Consider the following 10,344-nt stretch of genomic DNA (forward strand, 5'->3'; position numbering starts at 1 on the left):
CAGGTGAGGTTACTGGACCTGACCTTGTACCTCCCTGTAGGCCATGACGACCCAGGTGAGGTTACTGGACCTGACCTTGTACCTCCCTGTAGGCCATGACGACCCAGGTGAGGTTACTGGACCTGACCTTGTACCTCCCTGTAGGCCATGACGACCCAGGTGAGGTTACTGGACCTGACCTTGTACCTCCCTGTAGGCCATGACGACCCAGGTGAGGATACTGGACCTGACCTTGTACCTCCCTGTAGGCCATGACGACCCAGGTGAGGTTACTGGACCTGACCTTGTACCTCCCTGTAGGCCATGACGACCCAGGTGAGGTTACTGGACCTGACCTTGTACCTCCCTGTAGGCCATGACGACCCAGGTGAGGTTACTGGACCTGACCTTGTACCTCCCTGTAGGCCATGACGACCCAGGTGAGGATACATGACCTGACCTTGTACCTCCCTGTAGGCCATGACGACCCAGGTGAGGATACATGACATGACCTTGTACCTCCCTGTAGGCCATGACGACCCAGGTGAGGATACATGACCTGACCTTGTACCTCCCTGTAGGCCATGACGACCCAGGTGAGGTTACTGGACCTGACCTTGTACCTCCCTGTAGGCCATGACGACCCAGGTGAGGTTACTGGACCTGACCTTGTACCTCCCTGTAGGCCATGACGACCCAGGTGAGGTTACTGGACCTGACCTTGTACCTCCCTGTAGGCCATGACGACCCAGGTGAGGTTACTGGACCTGACCTTGTACCTCCCTGTAGGCCATGACGACCCAGGTGAGGTTACTGGACCTGACCTTGTACCTCCCTGTAGGCCATGACGACCCAGGTGAGGTTACTGGACCTGACCTTGTACCTCCCTGCAGACAGACATGGAAAAGAAGCCCCTATAGAAATTGTAGTTATCTATACCTGTGTCTACATAAACATCCTGCCAGACTGACATTTCGACTACTGTAGATTCACCACTTGATACCAATTGCTGTCATTGGGTACGGGAGTTATTTTTTGGGGTAGCTTTAGGTAGAGGTCGTTTTGATAAGGACCTGCCTTGCATGGGCCTGTAGGCCTTCTGCGGTGTTCCTCCATTCTTATGTACTTATGTACCTGGAGTATACCTGGAGAGTATTCCGGAGGTCGACGCCCCCGTGGCCAAGTCCGTGACCAGGCCTCCCGGTGGATCAGGACCTGATTAACCAGGCAGTTACTGCCTGGTTAATCAGGTCCTGATCCACCCATCCCGGAATCGAACCCCGATTCTTCAGTTTTGAGCCGCAGATTACCATTTGCCAAGCAGACAACACTGGTAGCGTCACCAGCAGACTCTGTATCCTGCTGAACTCTGCTAGCAGAATACAGCTGTGTCCACAGTAATTGCTGTACCCCCAGGGGCTCACGATCCGAGGAACTGGAGCTGTTCTCTCTCCTTCCTCTGGTCGAGCCTGATTACCTCTCATTCTCCAGACACTGAGTGACCCATAGGAATTTAGCGCTTCCCCAGGAATATAATTATAATAATAATTGTTAGATTGTTATGGGACTTGACCACACACCGTGATCCTTGACCTTGCTATGGGTCACATGATGTGACCCATTATCACACACCATGTGACCCAAGACCTTGTCTGGTTACATGACCACACACCATGTGACCCAAGACCTTGTCTGGTCACATGACCACGCATCATGTGACCCATGACCTTGTCTGGTCACATGACCACGCATCATGTGACCCATGACCTTGTCTGGTCACATGACCACGCATCATGTGACCCATAAGCTTGTCTGGCTTTATTCTGAACTATTAACCTCGCAGGGATAAGCCAGGGTAATGCAATAAGCCAGGTAGTCATGACTATTGCTGACACTCAAGTACCTACTTCCTGCTAGGTGAACAGTGACAGCAGGTGTAAGGTGACTAACACCCAGTTACCTACTTACTGCCAGGTTAACAGTGACAGTAGGTGTAAGGTGACTAACACCCAGGTACCTACTTACTGCCAGGTGAACAGGGATAGCAGGTGTAAGGTGACTAACACCCAGTTACCTACTTACTGCCAGGTGAACAGGGATAGCAGGTGTAAGGTGACTAACACCCAGTTACCTACTTACTGCCAGGTGAACAGGGACAGCAGGTGTAAGGTGACTAACACCCAGGTACCTACTTACTGCCAGGGGATCAGGGACAACATGTGTCTTAAGTATTAGAATATATTACAATACAATACCTCATCGTCTCATACATTAGTATACAACAATGTATATCAGTGTTGTATGAATAAATCCTTAAATTCACACCAAAACAAAAATGTATTTCACTTTTTTTCTACACAATATACACGAGAAAGAAATCTTAACAAAATTCTGATAGTCACCACAAAATTCACATTTAATTTAATTTAGGTCAATTTTTTCAGTATTTTAATGTCTTAAATAGGCCTATTAAAGTACGAGAGGCTTTGTTATAGGTAAAATAAGGCCTACTGTGCCAACACACGAATGCTGTTGTGGTATAGGCGAAACACACGGGAGAGTGATCACTGGAGATGCTGATGCTGTGGAGGGTAGTGAGAGACTGTACTCACCTAGACTGTGTGTGTGTGTGTGTGTGTGTGTGTGTGTGTGTGTGTGTGTGTGTGTGTGTGTGTGTGTGTGTGTGTGTGTGTGTGTGTGTGTGTGTGTGTGTGTGTGTGTGTGTGTGTGTGTGTGTTCACCTAATTGTGGTTGCAGGGTCTAGACTCATCTCCTGGCCCCGCCTCTTCACTGATCGCTACTCGGTCCTCTCTCTCTCTCTGCTTCCTGAGCCATGTCATACCTCGTCTTAAAGCTATGTATGGTTCCTGCCTGTGTGTGTGTGTGTGTGTGTGTGTGTGTGTGTGTGTGTGTGTGTGTGTGTGTACTCACCTATTTGTGGCTGCAGGGGTCGATTCACAGTACCTGGCTCCCCTCTTCACTGGTCGCTACTGGATCCACTCTCTTCCTGCTCCATGAGCTTTATCATACCTCTTGTATGTGTGTGTGTATGTGCGTGTGTGTGTGTGGGGGGGTGTCTAAGGGGAAAAAACACACACGCCCCACTGAAAACAGTCATCATATGACTAACCCACTTCTGAGAAGCCAGACGTGTGTACAACCACAATTCCCATATCAAAACGTACATACATGTACCACACATGTACATGTACCCCAGTGTCCTAGGATGAACCAGGTCCTTACACTGGTACTGCATAACAAGCAAAGAATGTGCTTGAGTACATAAAAGGCTCCTGGCTATGTCTGGCGTCATCATCTGCCAGTTCTGGGAAATTTTTGCAACTTTCTGTAAACAGAAAGGTTTTATGTGGGGGGTGGAGGTTAGACTGTTTCCTAGATGCTCAGGTGATCCCTGACTCCTGCCTCACCAGGGAGGCTTCTGAAGGTGAATCCCCGACTTCTGTCACACCAGGGAGGCTTCTAAAGGTGAATCCCCGTTACCTGTCACACCAGGGAGGCTGTCTGTGCGTGCGCCCTCGTGTGTGTATGTGTGTGCGCGCGCGCTCGTGTTTACCTGGGTGTATGACCCACTTAATATTTGTATTTATAACTCATTACAATTGTGACCAGGTGTGGACGTATCATTGGCTCATTACTTTGTAATTTGTTCATGACTGTAACCATGTATAGGAGTGAGGCTGATTCATTACCTTTGTAACTTGCCATGATTGTGACCAGATCTACCTGGAGTTCGTTACCTTTGTAACTAGTTAAGCTATCATAACTTTGGGGTCCAGTCCCTGGACCCATTATGTACCTTTGTAATCTTTTGACTACCGCCCACAGGATGGGGTGCATAATAAAGATATTAAACTAACTTCTAAAGGTGAATTCCCGACTCCCGTTACACCAGGGAGACTTCTAAAGGTGAATCCCTGACTCCTGTCACACCAGGGAGGCTTCTGAAGGTGAATTCCCTTTACCTGTCACACCAGGGAGGCTTCTAAAGATGAATTCCCGACTCCTGTCACACCAGGGAGGCTTCTGAAGGTGAATCCTCGACTCCTGTCACACCAGGGAGGCTTCTAAAGGTGAATCCCCGACTTCTGTCGCACCAGGGAGGCTTGTGGAGATGAATCCCCGCTTTCTGTGACACCAGGGAGGCTTCTAAAGGTGAATCACCGTTACCTGTCACACCAGGAGGGCTTTTCAAGGTGGAAACCCCCAATGAAGATACCAAAGTGCTTCATATCCTTCTTAAACCTCTACAAGGGAAATTAATAAAGACACTGACAGATAAACACCCGCTGTGGCCTCTGCTGACGTCACGGGATCCCAAGCAACGGGAATCCCCTACTACAAGGATACCAAAGGTACCTTAAACTCTACAAGGATGCCAAAGGTCCCTTACACATAGGTTTCAACACCTTTTATGATTATTATTATACCACCAGCAGACGTAGACCAAACTCAAGGTAAACTCTGCTAGACCTTGCGTCATTATATGCCAGATTGCGTCACACCTTGCGTCATTATATGCCAGATTGCGTCACACCTTGCGTCATCGTGTGCGCCATTGCGTCCTGGTATGCTATAAAATTAATATATTCAGAGACAATTCCCTCGGAAATGTTCACCTAGCAGTAAGTAGGTACCTGGGTGTTAGTTACAGGGACCGCAGGTGTTGTAATGAAACATGCCCACAGTGTTTCCACCCGTACCGGGGATCGAACAATGGACCTCACTGTGAGGCAAGTGCGCTACCAACCTTCCTCTGTCTACTTTGTTAGAGTTAGTTAGGTTAGTTAGCATTGCTAACTAACCTAAAACAAAAGTGGACCCAGCAAGTGGGAAAGGTCACCCCGCTCACCAAAGGTCACCTGTCCAACAGGAAACCATCTCTACTGTTGAAGGACAACGGGGAGTAACAGTAATATGGTGTAAGCATCCTTAACGGGATCACTCTTATTTAACCCCACATAGTCACCATTTTGCAACCCCAGCCTCTTCTACCGACCCCCGAAACCCTCTCCGGGTAAACTCCAGGTACCGTAAGCAGGAAGGAATAGTGCAAAGTGCGGCATAACTTTATAATTAGGTTAAATTATAGCCTGGAAGAGGCGTGTACAAGATATCTCACGCACCAGAGAAGACATGATTACAACGTATAAAATACCGGAAGGAAATGATGAGGTCTGTTCAAAAGGCTGATTGTCTAAGATACATGAGGTCAAAACTGCATGTTAATAATAATAATAATAATAATAATAATAATAATAATAATAATAATAATAATAATAATAATAATAATAATAATAAAATTCACTCCTGGCGACCCAGGTCGACAGGAGTGAATTTAGTAACCCCCCAGCGGAGAGGCGGGGTCCAGGAGCTGTTACTCGACCAATACCATCACAAACAGGTGAATATCTGACACCCTCACCAGCCAACAAGTAGCTAGTGAGGTGAGCTGCAGACCACATCAACAGGAACGTGAGGATGCATCAACATTTATCCACAGACACTGGTCTCCACATCAATAATGAATGTTCCCGCGGCCTGGTCTGTGACCAGACTTGGTGGATCAGGTCCTGATCAACCAGGCTGATACTGCTCACCGCACGTAAACCGACGTAGGAACCACAGCCCGGCTGGTCAGGAACTGACTTTAGGTGCCTGTCCAGCTCCCTCTTGAAGACAGCCAGGGGTCTATTGGTAATCCCCCTTATGTATGCTGGGAGGCAGTTGAACAGTCTTGATACGTATTGCCTCTCAGTGTGCTCATGGCGCCCCTGCTTTTCACTAGGGGAATGTTGCATCTCCTGCCGAATTTTTTGCTTTCGTATGGAGTGAACGAAAATCACTCATTACGAAAGCAAAAGACTTGGCAGACGATGCACCATCCCCCCAATGAAAAGCAGGGGTGTCACTAGCACGTTAAGAGACCATACAATAAGTGTCAGGGGCCCGAGACTGTTCAACTGCCTCCCAGCACACATAAGGGGGATTACCAACAGACCCCTGGCAGTCTTCAAGCTGGCACTGGACAAGCACCTAAAGTCAGTTCCGGATCAGCCGGGCTGTGGCTCGTATGTTGGTTTGCGTGCAGCCAGCAGCAACAGCCTGGTTGATCAGGCTCTGATCCACCAGGAGGCCTGGTCTCAGACCGGGCCGCGGGGGCGTTGACCCCCGGAACTCTCTCCAGGTAAACTCCAGTGATTTTCGTGTGCAAATTTGGTACTAATCCAGCTTGTTGTCGGTACCTGACCAGCCGGGCTGTGACTCGTACGTTGGATTGCGTGCAGCCAGCAGTAACAGCCTGGTTGATCAGGCTCTGATCCACCAGGAGGCCTGGTCACAGACCGGGCCGCGGGGGCGTTGACCCCCGGAACTCTCTCCAGGTAAACTCCAGGTATCTCTCTCGCGTGCATTCCAGAGAATACAAGTTAAGGAACTTCAATCGTTCCCAGTAATTTAGGTGTTTTATTGTACTTATAAGTGCCGTGAAAGTTCTCTGTATATTCTCCAGGTCAGCAATTTCGCCTGCCTTGAAAGGGGCCGTTAGTGTACAGTGTGATGTAGTCCAGCTGGGCTTGTGAGGTGTCTGGGGAGACCTAATTTAACCAATTATATGGTCACCTTGCCTTGGCAAATGTCTGTCAGAGACACGCCTTTCCGGCTTACGTCTGAGGTCTTTTGTTCTTGACGGCGTCAAATCCAGGCGTCAGGTCGTACACGTGGTTGTGGAGGGTGCTTGGACCACGATATAAGCCCAAGGAACAGCTGAGCACAGGAGATTCGGGAAGAGCTCTGGCCTGGGAGCAGAGCTGAGCTGGAGAGTCTCGGGAGGAGAGACTGTTGGAGACATTGGGCAGAGTACTGGCTTGGAGCAGTACTCGTGCTGTGTAGGTCTTGGGACCTGTGGCTTAGTTCCTGTAGTGAACTGTCCTCTGTACTATATTGTAAGTTATATTCATTTTCGTCAAGTTGATTGTGTTTCCTGTCTCACTGCTTATGTGTACCACCCCATTTATCTAAACCCCAATGATGTACTCCTGTTCCCAAATATATTATTGTACAAGGACTTAATAATAAACTGTGTTTGAGTAGAACAGTAATATTCACTGTCCCTGTTACTTATTCTTATTTCCATTTATTTATGTTTAGTTAAAGTAGTGAGAGGGTGAGTAGTGTGGAGTGGTGGGTAGAGTAATGAGAGGTGAAGTTGTAGTGCTGTTGATGACCTCACATTACCTACCTACCTACCGCTCACCTCTCCTGTCATCTCCTACCACCTCGCCTGCATGTCCCCTACCTACTAACTCCCTCCTCTCACCCCCATATTCCCCTAATCATTCCCCCCTACATGACAACAGTAGTATTCTATAACAGAGAGAACAAGCGATTTGAAGAGAATCATCATGGGCTTGGAGTCCCTAGTTTTGAAGGTTCTCATTATCCATCCTGTCATTTTTCTAGCAGATGCGATAGATACATTGTTGTGATCTTTGAGAGTGAGATCCTCTGACATTATCACTCCTAGGTCCTTCACATTAGTTTCTCGCTCTATTATGTGGTTGGAATTTGTTTTATACTCCGATATAGTTTTAATTTCCTCAGGTTTTCCATATTAGAGTAATTGAAATTTCTCATCATTGAACTAAATATTGTTTTCTCAGCCCATTTAAAGATTTGGTTGGTGTCTGCTTGGAGTCTTGCAGTACCTAATCAGAGAAGCTAGCAATATGTACCTCTTACTGTAACTGTAATTTAAATTAGTTAGTTTACCTTATTACTAGTATATCTTTTTTAATTGTAATTGCTTTCCACACAGGTGAGTCAATTAGCTGTTTTAGCTTTTAAGCTTTAAATAATAAGATATTACAAGGACCACAGTGTAAATAAATCACATTGTCTGATTTTCCGGGTTTTCCTGGTAGGTAATCTACACATATGCTGCTATGTATGATAATTTATGTAACTGTATTTATGTGTACCTGTATCTGAATAATCTTAATTATGTAGAAGAGGTAAACCCGTGGGTGCAAGTGTTGGTGGTGCAGCAAGTGTGTACTCAGCTCTGACCTTGAGAGTGCCCCACACACACACACACACACACACACACACACACACACACACACACACAGAGGCGGGGCCAGGAGCTAGGACTCGACCCCTGCAACCACAAATAGGTGAGTACAAATAGGTGAGTGAGTACACACACACACACACACACCGATGGAAATTCGAGAAAATGGGAGGCATAGACGAGACAGAAGAAAAGGACTACATAGTAGGTACACTTCAGTCTGGGGAGCACAAGGTGGTCATTGCAGTGATGTATAATCCACCACAGAACTGCAGGAGGCCAAGAGAGGAATATGAAGAGAGCAACAGAGCAATGGTGGACACACTTGCTGAGGTGTCAAGAAGAGCTCACTCCAGCAGAGCAAAGTTGCTGGTTATGGGGGATTTCAACCACAGGGAGATTGACTGGGAAAACCTGGAGCCACATGGGGGTCCCGAAACATGGAGAGCCAAGATGTTGGATGTGGTGCTGGAAAACCTCATGCACCAACATGTTAAGGACACTACCAGAGTGAGAGGGGAGGATGAACCAGCAAGATTGGACCTTGTGTTCCCCCCTGGGCAGTTCAGACATTGAGGACATCACATATGAGAGTCCCCTAGGAGCTAGCGACCACGTGGTTCTGTGCTTTGAATACATAGTAGAGTTCCAAGTGGAGAGAGTAACAGGAGTTGAAGGGGAAAAGCCAGACTATAAAAGAGGGGACTACATAGGGTTGAGGAACTTCCTGCAGGAGGTTCCGTGGGACAGAGAACTGGCAGGAAAGCCAGTAAATGAAATGATGGAATATGTAACAACAAAATGCAAGGAGGCAGTGGAAAGGTTTATTCCCAAGGGCAACAGAAACAATGGGAAGACCAGAACGAGCTCCTGGTTTACCCGACGGTGTAAGGAGGCAAAAACAAAGTGCAATAGAGTTAGTTAGTTTAATATGTTTATTATGCACCCCATACCCATCCTGTGGGCGGTAGTCAAAAGATTACAGAGGTACATAATTGGTCCAGGGACTGGACTCCAAAGTTTTGATAGCTGAGCAAGTTACAGAGGTAATGAACTCACAATTTACAAAGGTAATGAACTCACAATTTACAAAGGTAATGAACTCACAATTTACAAAGGTAATGAACTCACAATTTACAAAGGTAATGAACTCCAGGTAAGTCTGGTCACAATCATGACAAGTTACAAAGGTATTTACAGATTACAGAGGTACGTACAGTGCAATAGAGAATGGAAAAAGTACAGAAGGCAGAGAACACATGAAAATAGGGAGATTAGTCGCAGAGCCAGGAACGAGTATGCACAGGTAAGGAGGGAGGCCCAGCGACAGTATGAAAATAACATAGCATCGAAATCAAGACTGACCCGAAACTGTTGTATAGCCACATCAGGAGGAAGACAACAGTCAAAGACCAGGTGATCAGACTGAGGACAGAAGGTGGAGAACTCACAAGAAATGATCAGGAGGTATGTGAGGAGCTAAACAGGAGATTTAAGGAAGTTTTTACAGTAGAGACAGGAAGGGCTCTGGGAAGACAGCATAGAAGGGAACATCAAGAGGGAATATACCAACAAGTGTTGGATGACATACGAACAACCGAGGAGGAGGTGCAGAAGCTGCTAAGTGACCTTGATACCTCAAAGGCGATGGGACCGGACAACATCTCCCCATGGATCCTTAGAGAAGGAGCAGAGATGCTGTGTGTGCCCCTAACCACAATCTTCAACACATCCCTTGAAACTGGGCAACTACCTGAGAAATGGAAGACAGCAAATGTAGTCCCCATATTTAAGAAAGGAAACAGAAATGAGGCACTAAACTACAGACCTGTGTCTCTGACATGTATTGTGTGTAAAGTCATGGAGAAGATTATCAGGAGGAGAGTGGTGGAACACCTGGAACGGAACAAGATTATAAATGAAAACCAGCATGGGTTCGTGGAAGGCAAATCCTGTGTCACAAACCTTCTGGAGTTTTATGACGAGGTAACAGAAGTAAGACACGAGAGAGAGGGTTGGGTTGATTGCATTTTCCTAGACTGCAGGAAGGCCTTTGACACAGTTCCCCACAAGAGATTAGCGCAGAAGGTGGAGGATCAGGTGCATATAACAGGGAGGGCACTGCAATGGATCAGGGAATACCTGACAGGGAGGCAACAATGAGTCATGGTACGTGAAGAGGTATCACAGTGGGCGCCTGTGACGAGCGGGGTCCCACAGGGGTCAGTTCTAGGACCAGTGCTATTTTTGATATATGCGAACGACATGATGGAAGG

The 10,344-nt window shown here is 47.1% G+C and overlaps 1 protein-coding gene across 7 annotated transcripts in view; it reads right to left on the minus strand.

The window, feature by feature from the left end:
• Window positions 1–4,130, minus strand: part of LOC128704889 (6-phosphofructo-2-kinase/fructose-2,6-bisphosphatase) — a 68,178-nt gene extending 64,048 nt beyond the window's left edge. For 3 of the 7 annotated variants that reach the window (XR_011394578.1, XM_070104319.1, XM_053800095.2), the window contains exon 1: window positions 2,534–2,585. The gene's annotated coding sequence lies outside the window, so the exon portion shown is untranslated. Of the gene's footprint in view, window positions 1–2,490; window positions 2,586–2,910; window positions 3,040–3,962 lie in introns of those variants that run through there. The other 4 variants (XM_053800097.2, XM_053800094.2, XM_053800100.2 and 1 more) reach the window with 4 other exon arrangements.
• Between the last annotated feature and the right edge of the window lie 6,214 nt (window positions 4,131–10,344).

Source organism: Cherax quadricarinatus, chromosome 91, assembly GCF_038502225.1.
Source record: "Cherax quadricarinatus isolate ZL_2023a chromosome 91, ASM3850222v1, whole genome shotgun sequence".
Lineage (NCBI taxonomy): Eukaryota > Metazoa > Arthropoda > Malacostraca > Decapoda > Parastacidae > Cherax > Cherax quadricarinatus.